Below are 24,866 nucleotides of genomic sequence, written 5' to 3'. Positions count from 1 at the left end.
GTGATGCTATGAGGCTCCAAAGTCAAGGTTGAGGATTTATAGAGCCACTACCTCCTGATTGTATATGATTGTACCATTTCATCTGGTGGATTTGTCGTGGGATGGGGCATTCTCTCGTGATGCAGAGGTCTGGTATATTGGCTAAAAAGTATGATTCTGTGGATAAGCCAATGTCAAGTTAATACCTGATTGACCTGTGGGACAGCTCTTTCAATTTGGCATACATCCTCAGATGTTAGTGGAGAGGACATTGCTAGATGCAAGGGCTGAAGGGCTTTTGCCCGAAATGTCAGTTTTCCTGCTTCTTGGATGCTGCCTGACCTGCTGTGCTTTTCCAGCACCACTCTAATCTAGACTCTGATCTCCAACATTGGCAATCCTCACTATCTGTATATTGTATTGGGTTATTAGACTGGGTCATCTTTCCAGTTTTATTCCAACTAGAGTCTTTCATAGCAGCAATTGAGTGACTGATTGAGCCAGTTAAAGGTATATTAAGAATCAACTACTTTTCTGTGGGTATGGATTTACATATAGGTGAGACCAACAGATTTCCTTCCCTAAAGGACATTGGTAAAATAATTGGGGTACGCGTTATTACAATCCAATGGTTTAATGTTTACTGTCACTCATTTTTATTTAATTTAATTAATTAAATTTGAATTCTCCAGCTGCCCAGTTTTTGAATTTGAAATCTGGATTATTCATCCAGTATCATAACAGCTGAGCCACTTTACCCAATGTTCAGATATGAGACTAAAACAAAAATGAGAATTATGTTCACAATATCGTACAGTTATTGCACAGATGGATTGCTCAGCATTTCCTTTATTGCACCATCTGAAAGCTCAAGGTACAGTAGGGAAAGTGAATAGAAAATTGGGTGGGGAAGACTTCTGCTGAATCCCCACACTTAACGTGGAAATACAAAATATGCTAACCCCTCCCTACCAACACTTCCCGCAACTCAGACCCAGCCCCACTGATGGTCTGAGCTAACTGAGCCTTGAATGGACTTTGAATGGTGGAGGGACTTGGAGTTAGAAAACTGGTCAAATTCCCTGCAATCTATATGAAAGCTCCTCCTTATATTCACCCTCTAAAGAACTGGTGATTGCATGAGTCAATTAAGTGATGCTGTTTCAGGAAGGAAGCTATCTTCTTCCTGCATTGACGCAAAAGCCTTAAATAAAGTTAAGGGACAAAGGTTAGTTTTAAGTCATGAAATAAGTATACCAACAGCCTAACTTTCAGAACAATTGGAACAAGACTGAATTGGTGAGCAATGTTAATATTATATTATGTAGGTTTCTCCTTTAAAATTACAGAGTAGATCTTTCCCAAGATTTTTTTCTTTATTTTGTATTTGCTGATGATTGTGTGATTCAGTTTTGCCACTTGTACTTCCTCTGTGAAACACAGAAGCTGAATTTCTGAAATGTATATGGCAGTGAGACAATGATAGAGAGGCAGGAAGACTAGAACACAAGCAGCATGGAAAAGGTTTCAATCATTACACTGGCAGGTAAAAAGACAGTAATCTGGTCAACCTAGCAGAATTATGGACAGGTTTGTTGCCCCACGGATCCACAAGGGTAATATTATATCAGCAATGATCAGTTTATGGAACTCTTAACTTTTGCTCTCCTTTCTCAGTGAAAAGTTTTCTGTGTTAAATTAAGCCCTATAATTTTCCAAAAATAAAATCTGTAAAGTAGATTTAAGTCCAACAAGATTTTGTATACAGAATGGTAGTATGTATGTTTCTGCAGAAAGTTGATCATTTCTGATTCCCTGTAAGTCAGTTCTTTTATGACTATGTTCAGACCTAGCAACAGCAAAATTGGTCCAATACGCTGAAAATATGGGTCACAGAAAAAGTCCCAAACCTGCCTTTCATTGCACTGCCCAATACAGAAGAAAGGTGAAAAAATGTTTATTTATGTAAATTATGTGACAAGTACAGCTGTATCTGTTTGGAAGATAAATGAGATCCTTTCATTCCTATAAGGGACACAGCAAGTTTTTTTGAGTGAATACTAATGACTGTGACTACAATTTGTTAAGTCTACAGTGGCAGTTGGACTGTAAGTCTGTTTAAATATCTGAGCTGAGGGATTTGAATGCAAATTATATGGTAGTAAAATAACTTTTGAATATTATGATAGGTTACTACCTCGTAATGACCTAACATAAAGAGTTGCTTGACTGATAAGGTGCTGGATTCCAGTTCTTCAAGGAGTGCAGAATTTGCAGGAACTTCTATTTTTAATAACACTGGTGAATAATAAATGGATAAAAAATTGTGCAATTTTTGTCAAGGTTCAGTTTAATGTAATTAAGATGGCATTTCTAATATAGTTTGTTTATCCCAAATCCAGTAGTTGATGTTTATTCAACAAAGATTTTCAACATTATACTTCTTGGAGTTGCATTAAAATTCAAATTAGTTATGTTTTGTTTACAAGACAAGCAGCATTGCTACAGCTCAGGGAGAGGTGAGTGCTGAATCAACTGGAAAGTTGATCCAGTTCCCTGTCAGTTCCAGTGTATTCTGGAATTTCCCACCGGGGATAGAGTTGGTGTATTGCACAACGATAAGTGAGAAGTATACATCACCTGATGGTGAAATTTCAGCTAGTCCACAATATCTAAAACAAAAATCAATGCTTATGGTTATAGCGTTGTACAGCATGGAAACAGACCCTTTGATCCAAATCATTCATGCTGACCCAATACCTTAAACTAGGGCAGCAAGTGGCTCAGTGGTTACCACTGCTGCCCCACAGTACCAAGGACATGGGTTCGATTCCAGCCTTGGGCGACTGTCTGTGTGGAGTTTGCACATTCTCCACGTGACTGTGTGGGTTTCCTCTGGGTGCTCCAGTTTCCTCCCACAGTACAAAGATGTGCAGGTTCGGTGAATTGGCCATGCTAAAATTCCCCATAGTGTTCAGGGATATGTAGGTTCGGTGCATTAGTCAGGGGTAAAATATAAGGTAGGGGGAATGGTCTGGTTAGATTACCCTTCAGGGTGTTGGTGTGGACTTGTTGGGCTGAAGGGCCTGTTTCCACAGTATAGGGATTCTATAATCTAGTTCCATTTGGCCCACATCCCTTGAAACCCTTCCTATTCATATACCCATCCAGGTGCCTTTTAAATGTATAATTGTACTGGCCTAACCAATGACATATATAGCCCACTGAGTATAGTGTATTAAGCATCTTCTTCACTAACCTGTCTACCTGTGACTTCACCTTTAAGGAAATGTACACCTGCATTCCAAGGTCTCGGGGTGTTTGGTAACACACCCCAATTGAGCTTATTAACATCTCATTCAATAATACACTGTCCATGCCATGATATGGCTGGCTGAGGACGAGATTCTTATCAGTCTGCTGACTGGTTGCCAACCTGCCTTCTGGAGAGGGTGGGAGCAGCTCATCCCCCTGTAAAATTCTGCCCACCTTGTCAGTTTCTGCTTGAATGTTGGTGATACCTGTTTCATCTTACATCAACCAACTTTTCTGGCCCCTCCACTGTCTCTAAATTGTCAGAATGCTGAAAATGTGCAGTACTAAATGAACAGAAATTTTCAGCAAAGAAAACAGAAAAATGGGACTACTAAAGCAGTTGTGTTCAGTTCCACCACAAATTCTGTTGCCTAGCATTGACCTCATCCTTCCTATTTTCCACTATGTGATGGTGAACTTGTCTATTCTTGACACTATCATCATGTTTGACCATGAGATCAGTTTCCAATCATAGCTTCAAAACCCCACTAAGACTGCCCATTTCAACCTCTATAGCATCACCTGACTCAACCCCTATCTCAGTACCTCAGTTGCTGAAACACTCATCTCTACTTTTGTTGTCTCTAGACTTGACTAATCCTATGCACTCCCACACTCTGACCTATCAACATAAACTTAAGGTGAACGAAAATTCTGTTTCCCATGTTTTAACTCACACCAAGTCCCACAACAACATGAGAACTTAGGAAACATGATTAGGCCATTTGGACCCTTGAGTCTGCATCAACATTGCAGAAGTTCATGGCCAATCATCTATTTTAATTCTGCCTACAGTTTTGCCCTAAAAGTCTACTGACCTCTGACTTGAATATACTCAAAAAATGAACATCCACAACTCCTTTATGTAGAGAATCTTACTGAATCACAACCATTTGAAATAAGAAATTTTCCCTTAACTCAATCATAGTGGCTAACCCCTTATTCTCAGATTGCGACCCTCTGCCCTAGATTTTCCAGTCTATGGAACATTTTCTCAATATATAGCTGACCATGCCTTTTAAAAATTTTATATATCTCTCCTTACGAAGTAATCCACTCAGCTTAGGAACCGGCCTGGCTTAAGTCTAGAACAATCTGCCCTTCAGGAAGCAAATCAAAAATGCAGTGTACTCCAGGGTTCTGTGAAGAAAGATCATTTTTAATTCTTACAATTCAGCAAAAGCTAACATAGCATTTATCTTTTGATTTGCTTAATTGTATCCATATGTAAACGTTCTTTGCTTTATCCACAGGGACACCTTAGTCCACTTGAATACAAACATTTCCTTGCCTTTCACCATTCAAAAAGAAAATGGTTTTATTTTTCTGACCAAAGAGGACATTTCTGCCCACTCACCAAACTTGTCTATATCCTTCTGCAGCCTCTTTGCATTTTCCTCACCATTTACTTTCCCATTTACCTTTATATTACAGCAAACTTAGAAATGTTACACCTAGTCTCCTTACTGAAGTGAATACTTACACTGAATAGCTGAGGACCAAACACTGATCACACATGATTTTCTTTCGTAAATCTGTTAACCACCATCAATCATGTTACAATATTCTAAGTGCCCTTTTAGTTATTTTTAATCAACCTTTTGGACACATATGACACATCTCTGGGGCAAGTATGACTTGAGCCCAGACCTCCTGGTTCAGCAATAGGGACACTAGCATTGCACCACAAGGCCCTTAAGTTACAACAGCTGCTGTGGTAGGAGCTGAACCCATGTGCCCAGAGTATTAGCTTGAATCTCTGGATTACTAGACCACTGACATAACCATTGCACCAGTTTCAGAGGAGAGGTATAGATAGTTTTAATCAGATATGTTAATAACTATGTCTCTAATCCAGTCTCTGGCATAATCTTGTAGCCATAATATTTCTAGTACAGATCTGTTTCTGATCAATGGTAACCCTTACTTAGTTGGTACTGTGGGGTTCAGTGATGCTAATGCCATTACATGCCAAAGGTAGATGGTTAGATTCTCTCTTAATGGACACAGTCTACTTGCTATTTAGCAGCATACGGTGTGGGCTTCTTTAGTATCTGAGGAGTTACATATGGTATTGAACACTATGTAACCATCAGTGAAGTTCCACACTTCCTGACCTGCTGTAGGAAGGAAGGTTATTGATGAAGCTGAAGATTATTAGAGCTGGGACCAAACCTTGAGGAACTCATGCTGCAACATCCTGGAGAGAAGATGACCCCTCCAATAACCACAACAACCTTCCTTCATGTGTGTGACTCCAACTGGTGGAAATCTTCCCCTTGATTCCTATCGACTTCAATTTTGTCTGAGCTCCTTGATGTCACACTTGGTGAAAAGCTGTCCTATTGTATTTTTGCACAGATCCCAGAAAGGCAATGTACCTTTTAGATAGCTAGGTAGCATTGCAACACGTGACATTCTAGTATAAGACTCCTCACCTCACCTTCAGAAGTCACTCTGTGATGGAGTCAGTGCAATGGGGAATATGTATCGTGACACAGTCATGTAATGTACCCACAATATCAGTAAGCATGGAAGTCACACTATGGACTGATTCCTATGGTCTTTTAGCAAATTGTGAGTCTTGTAAAGATCTGCAGAGTAATTCCTGCCTCAATTCCTGGCTGTGAGTTTTCTCATTGTAACTTACCAAACTCACAACAGTAATTGCCACTTGAGCCCTCATGGTAAGAATTACATCCAATTTCTGCCCCATCTTGGGTTCAGAAAAGATTTACAAGGATGTTGCCAAGGCTGGAGTACTTGAGCTATAGGGAAAGGTTGAAGAGGGTAGGGCTGTTTTCACTGGAGCCTCGGAGGTTGAGGGGTGACCTTATAGGAGTTTATAAAATCATGAGGGGCATGGATAGGATAAATAGACAAGGTCTTTTTCCTGGGGTGAGGGAGTTCAGAACTAAAGGGCTTAGGTTTAGGGTGAAAGGGGAAAGATATAAAAGGGACCTAAGGGGCAATTGTTTTCACACAGAGGGTGGTGCATGTGTGGAATGAGCTGCCAGAAGAAGTGGTGGAGGCTGGTACAATTGCAACATTTAAAAGGCATCAGGATGGGTATGTGAATAGGAATGGTTTGGAGAAATATGGGCTGGTAGCTGGCAGGTGGGACTAGATTGGGTTGGGATAGCTAATTGGCATGCATGGACAAGTTGGACCGAAGGGTCTGTTTCCATGATGTACATCTCCATGACTCTATGACTATGACTTTATGTCATTACTATAGCAACCCACCACTCAGCAGAGGTCCTCCCTCGGACCATCATTCCTTGTGGTCACACCATCTTCCAACCCTCTGTGCACCTGCAGGAAGCTGTACTGCTCAGTTGTGGAAGGGGTGAGGAAATATGGCAGAGGTTGGGAGCCTGACACTTGCTTCTTTGAGAGAGACCTGGGAGGTCCTTGTGGATAGGGTAGTCAGCTACCACCCCCACGCTGATTGATGATGTCACTTCCACCCCATCATGGCCACTCCCACAACCACTTCCACCCCTCACAATTCCTCATGCATCACACCTGACATCACTTCTGCCCTTCACATCATCGCTGATGCCACATGCTCAGTGACTCCCGCCACCCCTACTGCCGTGGTCACCACCACTTCCGCCCCCACCAGCGCCACTTACCTGCATTCTGCTGACATGCCCCCCACAGACCCCACTGTCACTATCCCCACCCCCCCAGAACCCCAAGGGGAACACTACCCCTGCTCATGACTCCACCCCCATTCCCCCCACCATCACACCCACTCCAGTTACAGGTTCCGCCCCCACTCCCAGCTCTACACCCACACCAGATCCTAGCTCCCAGCCCTGCCGAGTTTTCACCATCCCCCCAGACCTCCCCCTCACTGAGGATGAACGATCAGTCCTCAGCAAAGGACTCACCTTCATCCCCCTCCGTCCACGCATCAATGAATTTAATACACGCCGTGATGTCGAACAATTCTTCCGTCGCCTCCGCCTCCGAGCTTACTTTCACAATCAGGACTCCCGCCCACCTTCCGAGGACCCCTTCACCCACCTCCAATACACTGCATCCACCTGGACACCCCGCACTGGCCTATTACCTGCCCTCGACCTCTTCATTTCCAACTGCCGCCAGGACATTAACTGCCTCAACCTGTCGACCCCCCTCCCCCACTCAAACCTCTCAACCTCACAACGCACAGCCCTCCAATCCCTCTGCTCCAATCCCAACCTCACCATCAAGCCAGCAGATAAAGGGGGCGCAGTGGTAGTCTGGCGCACTGACCTCTACACCGCTGAAGCCAAAAATCAACTCGAGGACACCTCTTCCTACTGCCCCCTCGACCATGACCCCACCCCCTATCACCAAACCATCATCTCCCAGACCACACAGAACCTCATCACCTCAGGAGATCTCCCACCCACAGCTTCCAACCTCATAGTCCGGGAACCCCGCACTGCCCGGTTCTACCTCCTTCCCAAGATCCACAAGCCTGACCACCCTGGCCAACCCATTGTCTCAGCATGCTCCTGCCCCACTGACCTCATCTCTACCTACCTCGACACTATCCCCCCCTAGTCCAGGAACTCCCCATATATGTTTGAGACACCACCCACACCCTCCACCTCCTCCAAGACTTCCGTTTCCTTGGCCCCCAATGCCTCATCTTCACCATGGATATCCAATCCCTCTACACCTCTATCCGCCATGACCAGGGCCTCCAAGCCCTCCGTTTTTTTCCTCTCCAGACGTCCCCAACAGTACCCTTCCACAGACACTCTCATTCGTTTGGCTGAACTGGTCCTCACCCTTAACAATTTCTACTTTGAATCCTCCCACTTCCTCCAGACCAAAGGGGTAGCCATGGGCACACGTATGGGCCCCAGCTATGCCTGTCTCTTTGTTGGCTACGTAGAGCAGTTGATCTTCCGTAATTACACCGGCACCACTCCCCACATCTTCCTCCGCTACATTGATAACTGCATTGGCGCCACCTCGTGCTCCTGCGAGGAGGTTGAGCAATTCATCAACTTCACCAACACATTCCACCCTGACCTTAAATTTACCTGGACCATCTCTGACACCTCCCTCCCCTTCCTGGACCTTTCCATCTCCATTAATAACGACCGACTTGACACTGACATTTTTTACAAACTCACCGACTCCCACAGCTACCTGGATTACACCTCTTCCCACCCTACCTCTTGCAAAAATGCCATCCCGTATTCCCAATTCCTCCGCCTCCGCCGGATCTGCTCCCAGGAGGACCAGTTCCAGCACAGAACACACCAGATGGCCTCCTTCTTTAGAGACCGCAATTTCCCTTCCCACATGGTTAAAGAAGCCCTCCAACACATCTCGTCTACATCCCGCACCTCCGCCCTCAGACCCCACCCCTCCAACCATAACAAGGACAGAATGCCCCTGGTGCTCACCTTCCACCCTACCAACCTTCGCATAAACCAAATCATCCGCCGACATTTCTGCCACCTCCAAAAAGACCCCACTACCAGGGATATATTTCCCTCCCCACCCCTTTCCGCCTTCCGCAAAGACCGTTCCCTCTGCGACTACCTGGTCAGGTCCACGCCCCCAAACAACCCACCCTCCAATCCTGGCACTTTCCCCTGCCACCGCAGGAACTGTAAAACCTGCGCCCACACCTCCTCCCTCATCTCTATCCAAGGCCCTAAAGGAGTCTTCCACATTCATCAAAGTTTTACTTGCACATCCACTAATATCATTTATTGTATCCGTTGCTCCTGATGCGGTCTCCTCTACATTGGGGAGACTGGGCGCCTCCTAGCAGAGCGCTTTAGGGAACATCTCCGGGACACCCACATCAATCAACCACACCACCCCGTGGCCCAACATTTCAACTCCCCCTCCCACTCTGCCGAGGACATGGAGGTCCTGGGCTTCCTTCACCGCCGCTCCCTCACCACCAGACGCCTGGAGGAATAACGCCTCATCTTCCACCTCGGAACACTTCAACCCCAAGGCATCAATGTGGACTTCAACAGTTTCCTCACTTCCCCTTCCCCCACCTCACCCTAGTTCTAAACTTCCAGCTCAGTAACTGTCTCCATGACTTGTCCGGACTTGTCCTACCTGCCTATCTTCTTTTCCACCTATCCACTCCACCCTCTCCTCCTTGACCTATCACCTTCATCCCCTCCCCCACTCACCCATTTCCTCCCCACCCCCACCCTCCTCTAGCTTATCTCTCCACACTTCAGGCTCACTGCCTTTATTCCTGATGAAGGGCTTTTGCCCGAAACGTCGATTTCGAAGCTACTTGAATGCTGCCTGAACTGCTGTGCTCTTCCAGCACCACTAATCCAGAATCTGGTTTCCAGCATCTGCAGTCATTGTTTTTACCGAAGGGAAGAGGAGTCCCCTTCTAGGAGGACCAGCAGAGGAGGCCACAATCCATGCCAGCCTGGTTGGAGATCACCACCTTTATGAATCAGGCCAGATCCCCTAAAAATGTTTCAAGAAGGTAGCCCAGGAGGCTAACTTTTTATTCTTTTTTAGGCTAATGTAAAGTGGATATTTCAAGAGTGATGCACCTGGTCAAATCACTCAGCTTAAACATGATGGATGAGACACAAATAAAAGAAAACAGAATTTAGAATAAATTTACTTATTTGATCACCCAACCAACACGATATTGCACCTTAATGAAGTTGTTCCAATCCCTGCAACATCCCTTAGCAAACAATCCTTGGCAAAAGGTAAATTCAAACACAGGTTCTTACAGGCAGGGTTTTCTGAGAGAAAGTTCAAGCAAGACCTCTGTTGAAACATGAAACTTCTTTTCACTGTAGCTGCTTCTCCACATCCCCAGTAGCTTTTTGACTTCCTGCTAAAAACAGATCAAACTAAAAAAAACCTGAACTGAGAGAACTGGCCACTCACATGCCACTGTTTTCAAGGAGCCATTTCCAGACATATCAGAACCTCTGCCTTTACGAAACCATCTTGAAAATAACCAAGGACAACATAACCTTGTTAAAGTGGCAGCATTGTCTCACTACTCAGGTCAGCGCCATCTTCAGGATGAGGACAACCAGGAAGCAGTGCAGGAAGATGGCCAATGATCTTATCTTCTCTGCCAGAGTGAAAGAAGTATTCTGCTCTCTTCTACTTCATACTTATCTGTGCCACCACATTCACCTCCCACTAATGCCATTGCTCTGCTGCCCTCTCTATTGCATGCAACACCTTCCCTCACCCAGTCTAATTATTTCAAAAATTCTCATACCACTAACACCACATGCCCTTTGCACTGCTCCTCACTCCCTCAGAACACCTCATCAGCCTTACCCAATACTCACCAGCCTGAATAGCTATGCCACCCACTTACTCATTCAGCTCCTTTATGACATTACAGGAGAAGACATCCCATAAAATACCTGTGCAACATTGGACAGATGCTGTGACACCAGGTATCTCTGTCCTCATGCCTTTGGAGGAAAGAATACTTGCCTATGCAGGAGAACATGGACCGCTCCTGCAGGGATGTGGAGACATCTCTGTCCTGACACCTGAAACCAGGCAGAAATTAAAATGACCTGAACACTACTACTAGCCAATGATCGCATTGTTGTCTGCCTCATGTGTCTTACATTTGCATCCATCCTCCTAATGACAATCCATCTCCCACAGAGGAATGGTCCTTGACCTCCCCATGCAACGTATTAGAGGGACCGCTGTTCACATTGGCTCACGGACCATCTAGCAGCAGAGATGGCAACATTCCTGTGGACTGTATAAGGGCGCATAGTGAGCTCCACACACCAGCTACTACATAGATGGGTGAGGGAGAAACACCCAGGCCACTGGCAGTCAGAGATCAGGCACCTGCTGAGCCCCTAGCAGGAGATGACCTTGTAGTCTTAGTGATGGTGATCTCATCCAGATGAACAAGGAAGAGAAGCAGCGGCAGGCAGACAGAAAATGATAACCCTCACAGCAGAGAAGCTGGAACGACACAGCTAGTCCTGGAACATATTTCCCATTATCACCCAGGTGATGTAACAATGTAGCCAAGCCTGCGACCATTTGTCTGCCTTGATGGACAAATTGGCAGGTGCTATACAGAGACAGGCCCAACACCCTCAGAGGCTGCTGGACAGTCAATAATATGCAGACCTTATCACCCCATGCGATGATTCTCAGGGTTGAAAGCACATGTGAGTGGGACGCAAGGCGTTGCATGAGTCACAAGGAGACAAGATGGTGCCATGAAGCATACAGCTGAATGAAGGATCACATGCTTAACAATTTCCCCTCAAGGGACTGTGGAGGTGGCTGGCCTCTCCACCTCCACCCTCTGAACACGGAAGGTTCAGCTGAGGATGGTCAACTTGCTTCCAGCAATTACTTCCTAAAAATGGAATGTTAATGTCAGTGGTTGAAGGAGTATGTGTGGCTGATGTCAGTGAATCATGCCTGCTCTGCAGTCTGTGGGCAAGATGGAGGTCTACTGAAGCAAGTGGCAAGTTGAATTCGCCAATAATCCATTCTCGTTTCTAAGTTGAACTTTCCCAATGGCTCGTTTGTATGGCAAGTTTGATAAGATTGTAACCCATGGTGAGTTAGGCCGTTAACAAGCCACTTAAGAAGGAATTAGGCAAAAGTAAGGACTGCAGATGCTGGAAACCAGAGTTTAGATCAAAGTGGTGCTGGAAAAGCACAGCAGGTCAGGCAGCATCCGAGAAGCAGGAAAATCGATATTTCGGGCAAAAGCCCTTCATCTTTTGCCCAAAATGTCAATTTTTCTGCTCCTCGGATGCTGCCTGACCTGCTGTGCTTTTCCAGCACCACTTGATCTAAACTTAAGAAGCAATGATGAGTAACAAAGGGAATTTACCGCTGCCTAGCAGAATTGTGCCACAGCATTTAAGAAAAGTGAACTGGATGAAATGTTGAGATGGGCCTCACTGAATACCTCACTTGATTCTACCATTCTTCTCTCTACAGTGTATATTGTTCAGACCTGGTTCAGACCTCTATTTCTAAATCTGATGTTTCATAACAATGTAAATAGTTGGCGTTATTAATAAACCTCAAGACATCTGTCCCAATGTGAATGCAGTCTTCATGGTAAATGTGACATGGGCTACAGAAGCACGTAGACCATATCACATCGACGTTCAACCCAAGAAACCAAGAAAACCAAGAATTCTGCCTTTCTGCTTTTTCAAAAAAATAAATAGCTTCACATTATATGCCATCTGCCATGGTCTAACTTGTTCAAATTAAATGTGCTAGATTCTTATGTTCAATGTGGACTGGTTAGAGGAAGGGTTTGTTTCCATGCTGTATGTCACTATGACTCTATAAGTACAAATTGTTGTTGATGATGTTGAAGATTTTAACTATCAAGGAAGACTGAATTATCTGGAGTTCTTTACTCTGGAATAGAGAAGGATGAACAGATGTCTCACTATTGTGGATGAATTTGATGGAATATACATTGAAAAGAGGAAGAATGAAACTAAAGACAATAAATATTAGATATTCACTGATAAATCCAATAAAGAATTCAGAAGAAATTTCTGTACGCAGAGAAAGAATGTGATGCTATAAGACCTGATTCAAATCACAAGGGAAACAGCCACAAAATAGCCATATTATTTGCTAATATGCCAGAGGTGAAACAGACATTGAAGACTCTTAGAAAAAGAGATGGTTCTCATAGTACTGCATAGTTCCTTGGATTCGTTAAATGGAAGCACTAAAATTAGTTTAACAAGAACGACCAAGATAGAATCAAACTTTTAGATAAAGTGCACAAAAGAAAATCAGCAAGAAAAGCCAGATACCATCAACCAAAACATGTGCTGCAAGCCAAACTAAGAGAAATGAAGAACAAGTGATGGGAGAACAAGGTGGCAGAGCTTCAAGAGGCATTTCATGAAGTTCTCAAGACTCTCATTGTCTCCAAAAGCAAAGGTACAACACTCACCCTTTGAGCAAACAATGATGTCAGGCATGCGATTCTCTTCTGAATCAAGAAGTCACAGTGTGCAGTAACACTACTGAATCATTTCCATAGAACTGCATTCTGGAAAAGCTATTTGACATGACATGTGAAGAATCAGCTCCAAAAGGACAAGTAATCATTAAACAATTTTGATATTAGAACAGAACTGAACAAGATCTTTACAGGACAAGTGAGCACACTGCAAGACTAATGCTTTTACTCAACCCTCCATCACTGGATCTGCAAATCAAGATTTAGCTTACCACACAAATGAGAAATTATCAATAAGATGGTGAACAATTGGTCTGTTACTGAACACTCATCCATCAGTTTGATTGGAGAACCCATAAACATTATCTCACTTGGCTCATGTCTCATTTCATATGCTGCTGAAACCCTTATCCTTACTCCTGTTATTTGTAGGTTGATTATTTTGACATATTCCTGATCAGACTCCCATATTCTACCTTCTTTAAACTTGATGCATCCTAAATTCTGCTGCATCCTAAATTCTGCTGCCCATGTTCCAATTCTCACGAAGTCTTACTTATCCATCATCTATGGACTTGCTGACTTATATTAGCTCTCACTTAAACAACACCTCAAGTTTAAAATTTTCAATCTCAATTTCAAAGCCATCAGCTCCTAATTCTCTATCACCATATTCTTCCCCAACCCCACAGCCCATTGATTTCCCTGTGGTCATCTAATTCTGTGCCCTTGAGTACCTCTAATTTTAATTGCTCCACCATGCTTTCGGCTGCCAAGCTCCTACACTTAAACGCCTGCATCTCTTTACCTTGCTTTCCTCTTTTAAGAAGCTACTTAAGTCTCTTTGATCACTGTTTTGGTCTTCTGCCCTAATATTCCCTTATGTAGGTCGGTATCATACTTTAGAACTTAGAACAGTACAGCACAGTACAGCCCTGTGGCCCTCAATGTTGTGCCGACCTTTTATCCAATTCTCACGAAGTCTTACTTATCCATCATCTATGGACTTGCTGACTTATATTAGCTCTCACTTAAACAACACCTCAAGTTTAAACTAACCTACTTATCCTTCATTGTACTATCTTCCATGTGCCTATCCAAGAATCACTTAAATGTCCCTAATGTATGTGACTCTACTCCACCACTGGCAGTGCATTCTGTGCAGCCACCACTTTCCGTAAAGAACCATGTGGATGTGGCTTCTGTCAAATAGGGTCAGAAGTCATGTGACACCAAGCTATAGTCCAACAGGTTTATTTGAAAACACAAGCTTTTGGAGCACTGTTCCTTTGTCATGTGAAGTCAGGAAAACATAGCTGGTCTAATTAGTAAGTCTGCAAATGATACAAATTTTGTAGTGAGGAGGATTGTCAGAGGATACAACAGGCGATAGATTGGTTGGAGGCATGGGCAAAAAATAGCAGATGGAGTTTAATCTGGACAAACATGAGGTGCTGCATTTTGTAAGGTCAGGTACAGGTGGAAATTATGCAGTGAAAGGCAGAACTCTTAGGAGTACTGATATGTAGAGGTAACTGGTTTGCAGTACTCCACTAAAGGCAGCAGCGCAGGTAGATAAGGTGGTTAAAAAGGCCTATGGTATGCCTGCCATACAATGTGAGGATAGACAAGTTATGCTGCAAGCTTACAGAACTTTAGTTAGGCCACATGTGGAATATTGCATATAGTTCTGGTCACGACACTACCAGAAGGATGTGGATGTTTTGGAGATGGTACAGAAAAGGTTTACCAAGGTGTTGCCTGGTATGGGGAATTTTAGCTGTGAGGAAAGGTTAGATTGAATGGACTTGTTCTCATTGGAACGCAGGATGTTGAGGGGTTACCAAATAAACGTTTATAAACTTGTGAATGGCATGAATAGAGTGGAAGGTATGAGGCATTTTCCCAGGGTGCAGGGGACAATTACTACTGGACACAGGTTCAAGGGGCAGGGGAGAAGTTTAAAAGAGATCTGTGAAGCAAGTTTTTTCGCACAAAGGATGTGAGTGCTTGAAATGTGCTGCCAGAGGAGGTGGTTGAAGCAGACACAATAACAGCATTCAAAAAATACCTAGATGAATATATGCCAAGGAAGGGAATAGAGAGGTATGGATCCTGCAAGTGAAGACAGTTTTAGTATGGAAGGACAAAATGTGTTGGCACAAGCTTGGAGGGCCAAGAAGCTTGTTCCTGTCTTGTACTGTTCTTTGTTCTATGTGAGTGCTTTCTCAGCCAAGGCATCTGATCTGTCAATATTGTGATATTTATTCTGGTATTTAACTTGAAACTTGAGAGATGCGCATTGACATAAATATCAGCTTGCTAGAACACTAGGTCTGGTCACTGATTTCTCCTAGGAAGTCTTTGTGTTGTCTTTTACAGGAGATTGTTTGTGTGGGTCCTTCTTTGATTTTTTCCTTTTCTGTGGCTATGTTCTGCTTCAGCATTTTCTGAAAGTAACCTGTTGTTTTACCATAAAAGCATGCCGTGGTCTATAACATCATCTGCTGTCATGCCAAGTGTAGTAATTTATTCAGATCCTGACTTACTATCCAATTTTGAAGCCATTCAACATCTTAAGAATTGTTTTCGCCAGGATTTCTTACTTTGTGCTCTATTTGGCCTAGCTCATCTTATAATACTGTTTCTGATAGGATGGTTTAGATATGCTTAGATATCTCATCTACTTTAAAGATTTTGTTTTACAGTAAAGCTAGCTCTCCTGTGCCTTTCTGCTGTCTTGGAAGGTTTTCATACATTTTGCTATTGAAATGGTGGATTCTTGCGTTTTCACAATTGTAATGATGAATTCCCATCTTTCAAGGTTAATCGAGGACTCCCACTTTTTCACAGCTTTAATGGAAGATTCCTATTTTTTCTTGTAGTTTCTTGGATGATGTCTACCTTTGTAGCTTTAATAAAAGATCTCCTATCTTTCATAGCCTAATTGAAGTCTCCCAAGAATTCACCTGTTAGTCCAGAACGGCATATATCTTTAATATGCCCAATGCTTATTCACTATTAATTATTGGGTTTGTAATGTGCCCGACTTGAACCAGGAGTATAAGTAAAACTTTCAATTGTTTTTGTCATATTTGCATGTTGTGGCAACAATGCTTGATCTGAGTTCTAACTTATTTTTAAAATGCTTGCCTATTCAACCTGAATTCTCAAGCTACTTAAAAACCCCTTTATACCAAGGATTTTCATTTTGGACTCATATAATCTCTGATGTCTGTTTGCTCATCATGTAAACTTAGATTCAAATGAGGATTTAAATTGCCAACTGCCTCCACAAACTGCACAGATGCAAAACTTGATCAGAGTCCAATCCCATACCTCCACAAAAATAGGCAGTGTCATGTCCATGTGTATGCCTTATAATTCCAATCTTTTCCACCATGTTTGCCACATTGGGGAACCTCTCCAACATGGCAAATATCTGGGCTTAAATGTATTGTTGATGGAAATGAGAATATTTGCAAAGTGAAGCACATTTGTCTTTCTTTGCTTGGGCAAATAACTATCAAAACAGTGAAAAGCTACATCAAACATCTTCATTCTCTGCAGATCTGAGATTCCAGCTATCCAACAAGGCTCTCAAACCCTACTTTTTTCTATGCAACCCGCAATGTTTTTTCTAATCAGGTACTTATCCAATTCACTTTTGAGGTTCATTCCAGATCAAAAAAACTCACAATGTAAAAAAATTTCTTTATGTTGCCTCTGGCTCTTTTTGCAAAGTAGCTTAATCTGGTTGCCTGGTTACTGACCCACCTGCCACTGGAAAAAGTTGTCTTATTTACACAAAAAGGCCTTCTGCGAATTTAAAGACATTTTTCAAATTTCCTCTTCATTCTCTTTCCTTTAAGTAAAACAACACTAACTTTCTGGTCTCTCCTTAAGCTTGAAATCCCTATTCCTTTTGACTAGAGCCATCATATGAGTAAGGCCGGAAATTTTGCTACTAAGGCGGATAACTCAGGTTGGGAAATTCTCTAATTTCTCTCACCTGCTTTGGTAGAATGGCCTGTGAATAATACAATTTTTTCTACTTTGTCTTGATGGTGGGGGACTGGGCAGTGGCAGAGTGTGATTGTAGGCAGAATCAAGCCCACTCACCCCAGAAACAGATCAGAGATGGCCACAAGAGTGGACAAGTGCTGAAGCAACTGGTTAAAACATTTATTTTGGTTCTCTGGGATTTTGTTCTACTTGATTGGTTACATTTTAGGCCTTTGAGACTGCACCCCTCATACCCCATCACCATCCACCCATTCTGCATGCCACCTGCATGTGCCTATGTAAATTTAATGCCAACCCATCCCATTCATCCATCCCAATGGTACCTTATAGCTGCATGCCAACTCATGGGCCTTCCATGTCCTTACAAAGCCAATGAAATATAAACCGTCAACAAGTTAAACATATCATGTTTAGAAAAAAGCATCCAATCTACTGTTAAGACCATAAGACCATAAGACATAGGAGTGGAAGTAAGGCCATTCGGCCCATCGAGTCCACTCCGCCATTCAATCATGGCTGATGCACATTTCAGCTCCACTTACCAGCGTTCTCCCCGTAGCCCTTAATTCCTCTAGACAACAAGAATCTATCAATCTCGGCCTTGAAGACATTTAGCATCCCGGCTTCCACTGCACTCCGTGGCAATGAATTCCACAGGCCCACCACTCTCTGGCTGAAGAAATGTCTCCGCATTTCTGTTCTGAAATGACCCCCTCTAATTCTAAGGCTGTGTCCACAGGTCCTAGTCTCCTCGTCTAACAGAAACAATTTCCTAGCATCCACCTTTTCCAAGCCATGTATTATTTTGTACGTCTCTATTAAGTCTCCCCTTAATCTTCTAAACTCCAACGAATACAATCCAAGTATCCTCAGCCGTTCCTCATATGCTAGACCGGTCATTCCAGGGATCATCCGTGTGAATCTCAGCTGGACACGTTCCAGTGCCAGTATGTCCTTCCTGAGGTGTGGGGACCAAAACTGGACACAGTACTCCAAATGGGGCCTAACCAGAGCTTTATAAAGTCTTAGTAGTACATCTCTGCTTTTATATTCCAACCCTCTTGAGATAAGAGACAACATTGCATTCGCTTTCTTAATCACGGACTCAACCTGCATGTTTACCTTTAGAGAATCCTCGACTAGCACTCCCAGATCCCTTTGTGCTTTGGCTTTATTAATTTTCTCACCATTTAGAAAGTAGTCCATGCTTTTATTCTTTTTGCCAAAGTGCAAGACCTCGCACTTGCTCACGTTAAATTCCATCAGCCATTTCCTGGACCACTCTCCCAACCTGTCTAGATCCTTCTGTAGCCTCCCCACTTCCTCAGTACTACCTGCCTGTCCACCTAACTTCGTATCATCGGCAAACTTCGCTAGAATGCCCCCGGTTCCCTCATCCAAATCATTAATATATAATGCGAACAGCTGTGGCCCCAGCACCGAACCCTGCAGGACACCACTCGTCACCGGCTGCCATTCTGAAAAAGAACTTTTTATCCCAACTCTCTGCCTTCTGTTAGACAGCCAATCCTCAATCCATCCCAGCAGCTCACCTCGAACACCATGGGCCCTCACCTTGCTCAGCAGCCTCCCGTGTGGCACCTTATCAAAGGCCTTTTGAAAGTCTAGATAGACCACATCCACTGGGTTTCCCTGGTCTAACCTACTTGTTACCTCTTCAAAAAATTCCAACAGGTTTGTCAGGCATGACCTCCCTTTACTAAATCTTACAATTCAACTCTATAAAGGTTCAATCAAACAGATCATTAAAGTGTCAATAACAGAAGCAGTTAGCCACTTTACACACTTCTTCATCTGGGTTAATAAATATTGTCATTGACTGAAGTCATTTCTGACAGAAGTGTAATTTTAATATGGTAGTGGTAGTGGGGAATTTCAATTTTCCCAAAATTAACTGGGGTATCAAAATATGAAAGGTTTAGAGGGAACTGAATTCTTAAAATGGATCCAGGAAAGCTTTTAAAGCCAGTATGTGGAAGGACCTACCAGTGAGGGGATAATCCTAGACTTAATTTTAGGTAATAAAGCTAGGTAAATGGTTGAAGTATCAGTAGGGGAGCATTTTTCAGATAGCAATCATAACTAATAGATTCAAGATTATTATGAGAAGGGACAAGGGTGCTTTGATTTGATTTGATTTGATTTATTACTGTCACATGCACCGAGGTACAGTAAAAAGTGTTATTTTATGTGCTTTACATGCAGATTGTGCTATTCAAGTGCATCAGGGTAACAGAACACAATGTAGGATACAGTGTTACAGTTGGCAAGCAGGTACAGAGAGAGAGAGAGAGAGAGAGATCAACATGAACATTTTAGAGGTCCATTTAAAAGTCTGATAACAAGGACGAAGAAGCTGTTCTTGAACCTTTTTGTGTATTTAAACTTTTTTTTTCCACCTGATGGAAGAGGGTGGAAGACAGTATAACTGGGGTGGGAGGGGTCTTTGATTACATTGGTTGCTTTCCTAATTCAGTGGGAAGTTTGGATAAAATCAATGAATAGGAAGTTGGATGATTGATGGATGGGCTGTGTTCACAACTCTATAGTTTCTTACAGTATAGGGAAGACCAGTTTCCATACCATGCTGTGGTGCATCCAGATAGGATGCTTTCTATGGTGCATGTAGAAAAACTTGTAAGACCCTTTATGGACATGCCGAATTTCCTTAGCCTCCTGAGAAATTAGAGGTCTTGTTGTGCTTTCTTGACTGTAGTGTCAACACAGCTGCACCAAGACAGATTGTTGGTGATCATCATTCCCAGTAACCTGACGCGGTTAACCATCTCCACCTCAGCACCAGCTTGCATACAGGGGCATGCCCTCTATTCTGTTCCTTGAAGTCAATTACCAGTTCCGTCATTTTGCTGATATTGATGGAGAGATTGTTGTCTTTACAACATGCCACTAAGCACTCTATCTCCCTTCTGTATTCAGCTTCGTCATTGTTTGAGAGCCAACCCAGAACAGTGCTTCATAAGCAAACTTGTAAATGGAATTGGTGCAGAATTTGGCCACACAATATTGTGTGTGTATAAGGAGAATAGTAGGGGGCTGAGTACATAGATTTGCAGAGTGCCAGTGCTGAAGATTCTCGTGGAGGAGGTATTGTTACCTATTCTATCTGTAGGTCAGGAAGTCAAGAATCCAGTTATAGAAGGGGGAGCAGAGACCTAGATCCGGGAGTTTGGAGATGGGTTTGTTTGGAATTATGGTGTTGGAGGTGGAGCTGTAGTTAATAAGTAGGAGTTTGACATAGGTATTTTTGTTGTCTTAGGATGAGTGTAGGGCCAGGAAGATGGCATCTGCTATGAACCTGTTGTGTCATTAGGTGAATTGCAAGGGATCAAGGCAATTAGGGAGACTGGCGTTGATGTGAGCTATGACCAACCATTTGAAATATTTCAAATTTATGAATGTCAGAGCCACTAGGTGGTAATCATTGAGGCATGCTGCATGATTTTTCTTTTGCGCTGGGATGATGGAGGTCATCTTAAAGCAGGTGGGGCCTTCAAATCATAGTAAGGAGAGGTTGAAGATATCTGTGAATAGTCCCGCTGGTTGGTCCCGCCAGCAGGATATGAGTGCACAGTTGGGGACTCTATTCAACCTGGTCACTTTCTGTGGATTCACCCTTAAGAAGGTAGTTCTAATGTCTGTGACAGTGACTGAGAATATAGGAGCATCTGAGGCTGTTGGGACGGGTGGCATCAATTCACTGCCCTTCAGTTCAAAGGGAGCATAAAATGCATTGAGCTCAGTGGGTAGGGATATATTGTTGCCTGCGATTCAGTTTGACTTTGTTTTGTAGCCCATTATGTGGTGTAAGTCTTGCCACAAATGACAGGGGTCAATGTGGTTAGTCTGGGCCTCAAACTTAGTTTGGTATTGCCTCTTGATGTCCCTGATGCAAAGCTGATATCTGGATTTCCTGTATAGGTCAGGGTCAACCAACTTGAATACCTCAGACATGGATTCCAGTAGGGAGCGGATCTCCTAGTTATTCCATGGCTTCTGGTTGGGGAACGTTTGGATTAACTTCTTCAGCATTTGTCATCTATGTACTAACGTAACGGTAGTGGCATACTTGTTTAGGTTGGTCACTGAGTTCTTGAATATGTCCAGTCTACCAACTCTAAGTAGTTCCGTAGAAGTTCTTTTGTTTTCTGCAGTACTTTCTGTATGCTTCAATTTCTGCCTGTAAGGAGGAGCACAGCATTATGCTTTGATTTTCTAAAATGAGGACAAGGGACAGAGGCTTCTTTCATGGTTGTGTAGCAATGGACAGGTGGTATTTTGGATGAGCCTGAAATCAAAGTTCTAAACTTTGGCTGGCTGATTTCATTAAGATCTGGTATGATTTGGTCAGAGTGGAATGGGTGCAGATACCTTTAGATAAATCTGGGTCAGACCAGTGGGGTTCATTAAAGAAGGAAATAGAGAGAGTACAGGACCAACACGGTCCAATAAAGATAAAGGGTGGGACCAACGGAAACAGCAGACACCCTAGCAGAGTCCTGAATATGCAGGGGGGAATTTAAAAGGGAAATTAGGAGAGCAAAAAGGGGGAAGAAAGTATAGTCCCAGGTAAAATTAAGAAAAATCCTAAATTATTTCACAGGTATATTAAGTGTATGGGATAACTGGGGAAAGAGATAAAGCTTCAGAATAATGTGGTTTCATTTTAGCAGTGTTAGAGAACTAATGCTTAACCTATTTCTTTTATTTAAGTAAACATTTCTACAAAAGGAATAGATAGAAAGGATAAAATTGAAGTCTATAACTTGTTTTACACCAAGCCGAACTTCTAAACTGTTAACTTGAACAAATGCCAATTCATTATGAACCTGCTTCGCATGACTTGTAGAAAGTAATTTAACCTCCTGGGATTTTTAAGAGTGCTGTAACTATCAGTTCACTATGATCAGCAGTTATTTCTGGTCTCCTTTTTTTTTGTTATTTTTAACTATCAGCCACATAAATCTACTCAAATGAAGTGTGAAGTAGCAAAAGAACATTTCCTCTAAAGACCTGTGTTCACCCTCAGACTCACAAAAAAATCAAACCTATTAAAAAAAATCCTTCCTGACACTTTCAGCAAGCATCATATTGAAAGCATTTCAAGTCCACCCTCAGACTTGGGTCCATCTTCTTCCTTTGCTTCTCAATGCCACACAACTTTAAAAGCAATCTTCACTTCCAGTATAGCAAACAGATGATATTGCATGAGTTGCATCTGTGCCTGATGCCATTCAACAAAAAAATTGATAATTTAATTTGAAATGATTTTAATAGGATATCCTGGTGTATAGCTCATAAAAAATTAAGTAACACATTGAAGAGCAAATTACTGCTGATGCTGGAATCTGTATTGAAAATGAAAAATGCTAGAAATCACAGTGGGTCAGGCAACATCCGTGGAGAGACAGCAGGGTAACATTTCGAGTCAGAACTCTGATAAAGAGTCATCAAGACTCAAAACATTAGCTTGCTCTCTCTCCACAGAGGCTGCCTGACCTGCTGTGACTTTCAGCAGTTTTTTGTTTTTAACACATTAAGGACCTCAGCACAAATCCATTATGCAATCTAGGGCACTCAGTTTCAATGCACTATCACACTAGTGGAATTCTTTATATGGATTTACCAAGTTTTAAGTTATTTGGGGACAAACTCAAACAGTTACATTGCTTTAAAAATGTAACTAATTTTGAATTATCTCATTTTAAATAAAATACCAACCACATCAGGAAGGGCTTTTGCCCGAAACGTCGATTTCGCTGCTCGTTGGATGCTGCCTGAACTGCTGTGCTCTTCCAGCACCACTAATCCAGTATTAAAATCAGAGAAGCTGGTTTAAATTCAGATTATTCTTATGTTAGGGCATTATTTTATAGATTTTTTAAACAAGTGAAATCCACAAAATAAATTTTATAATTATTGAATTTGACAGTTAGTATATAATAAAGTGCAATGATAAGACATTAACCTTAAGAATTATAAATTAATTCATCAGAGTGATTAGTACTGAGGGATTAATTATACCTTGTCAGTATGTAGGGAAATAAGCTCATGACTAAATCGCTATGGATCAGAGTTTAGTTTGGTCAAGAAAAATATAGACTATCCATATCAATCCTAAATTTTCAGACAACTCAAAAAAATCATTGAACTGTGCCATTCTAAAATTTGATGAGGAGATGCCGATGTTGGACTGGGATGGCCAAGATTAAAAATCACACAATAGTCCAGCAGGTTTATTTGGAAGTACTAACTTTTGGAGGGCTGCTCCTTTGTCAGATAGCTAGGAGCAGCACTTCCAAATAAGCCTGCTAGGCTATAAGCTGGTGTTGTGTGAGGTTTAACTTTATTCTAAAATTTGTAATTCACAGATGTGATTCTCGAAGCAAAAATGAAAGCTGTGATTGTTTGACCATATACGATTATTTCTTAAATGTCCTTATAATTCTCATTAATGAATTGCCTATGAGCAATAATCAGAAATTTAACCAGAAGAGTCATTCATGCAATCTGTGCAACGAGTGATTGACTTTCTACATCCTAAAACATTTCGCCACCTATAAGACACAAATCACAGTGAGATGGAATTCTAACAACTCAGTTAGATAAGTGCAGCTTCAAAAGAACTTAAGAAGTTCAACATAATTTGGAAATAAAAATCCTCATGATTTGCACTCTGTTCACTGGCTTCAATATTCACTCCCTTTTCTTACGGTACTGAATTTCTTCTCACAGATGCTGCCGGATCTGCTGAGTTTTGCCAGCAATTTCTGTTTTCATTTCTGATCATCAGTATTTGCATTTCTTTATTTATCATGATAGTCCACATTGAGTTATTACAAGGTCTGCTCTGTTATGAATGACGATTAGTTCATTACATTTGCTTGCTTCACTAATCAACATCAGCTTTGGTCTAGCCAATTGTCCTCGCAACTCAGCCACATCAACTACAAACATAACCAACAGTGCCAGCTGATGCTCCATTACTGATTTTCTTAATATTTTCAGTGTGTTGCCTAGTGCTGAGATTCACAATGATAAGTTAGAGAAGCAATGCTGAATAAAGAAATTTGAAGTTATGCACCAGTTGAGGAAATAAACCTTTGAGTCACTCTTATTATAAAATATTACCAGACGCCTGGTAGCTCTGAAAGAAACAGAACATTCGTTAAGATGTGTAGTGAATTAGCGTCTCTGGAACAAAAGTTTTTCTGTTGGTACATCTCCTTCTCAAACAAAACCAAGATTTCAAAGACTGTCTGTCAGTGATTCCATTGGGTGTGGAGGATGACTTAATCCCTGATAACAAAATCAAGCATAATTAATTATTCAGAAAGTGATCAGTCTCAAGTGGCAATGCTGTGTTTTAATGTAAGTTATACAAAGAGAAAACCCTAACTCTCTTCTTAGATGGATGTAAAAGATCCTAATTCACTACCCAAAGAGCAGATGGTTTTCTCTGATGATCTGACCAACATTTATCTGTTAATTGATATCACTAAAACAGAATCTGAGGAAGGGTCACTGCACCTGAAACAAT

At 42.2% G+C, this 24,866-nt stretch overlaps 1 protein-coding gene across 1 annotated transcript in view; it reads left to right on the top strand.

Annotated features, from left to right (window-relative positions):
- The first annotated feature begins 1,194 nt into the window (after window positions 1-1,194).
- Window positions 1,195-24,866, top strand: part of agpat4 (1-acylglycerol-3-phosphate O-acyltransferase 4 (lysophosphatidic acid acyltransferase, delta)) — a 180,816-nt gene continuing 157,144 nt past the window's right edge. The window contains exon 1 of the mRNA XM_072581204.1: window positions 1,195-1,278. The gene's annotated coding sequence lies outside the window, so the exon portion shown is untranslated. The remainder of the gene's footprint in view (window positions 1,279-24,866) is intronic.

The sequence above is a fragment of the Chiloscyllium punctatum genome, chromosome 11, assembly GCF_047496795.1.
Source record: "Chiloscyllium punctatum isolate Juve2018m chromosome 11, sChiPun1.3, whole genome shotgun sequence".
NCBI lineage: Eukaryota > Metazoa > Chordata > Chondrichthyes > Orectolobiformes > Hemiscylliidae > Chiloscyllium > Chiloscyllium punctatum.
This window is presented reverse-complemented; position numbering and strand designations above follow the sequence as displayed.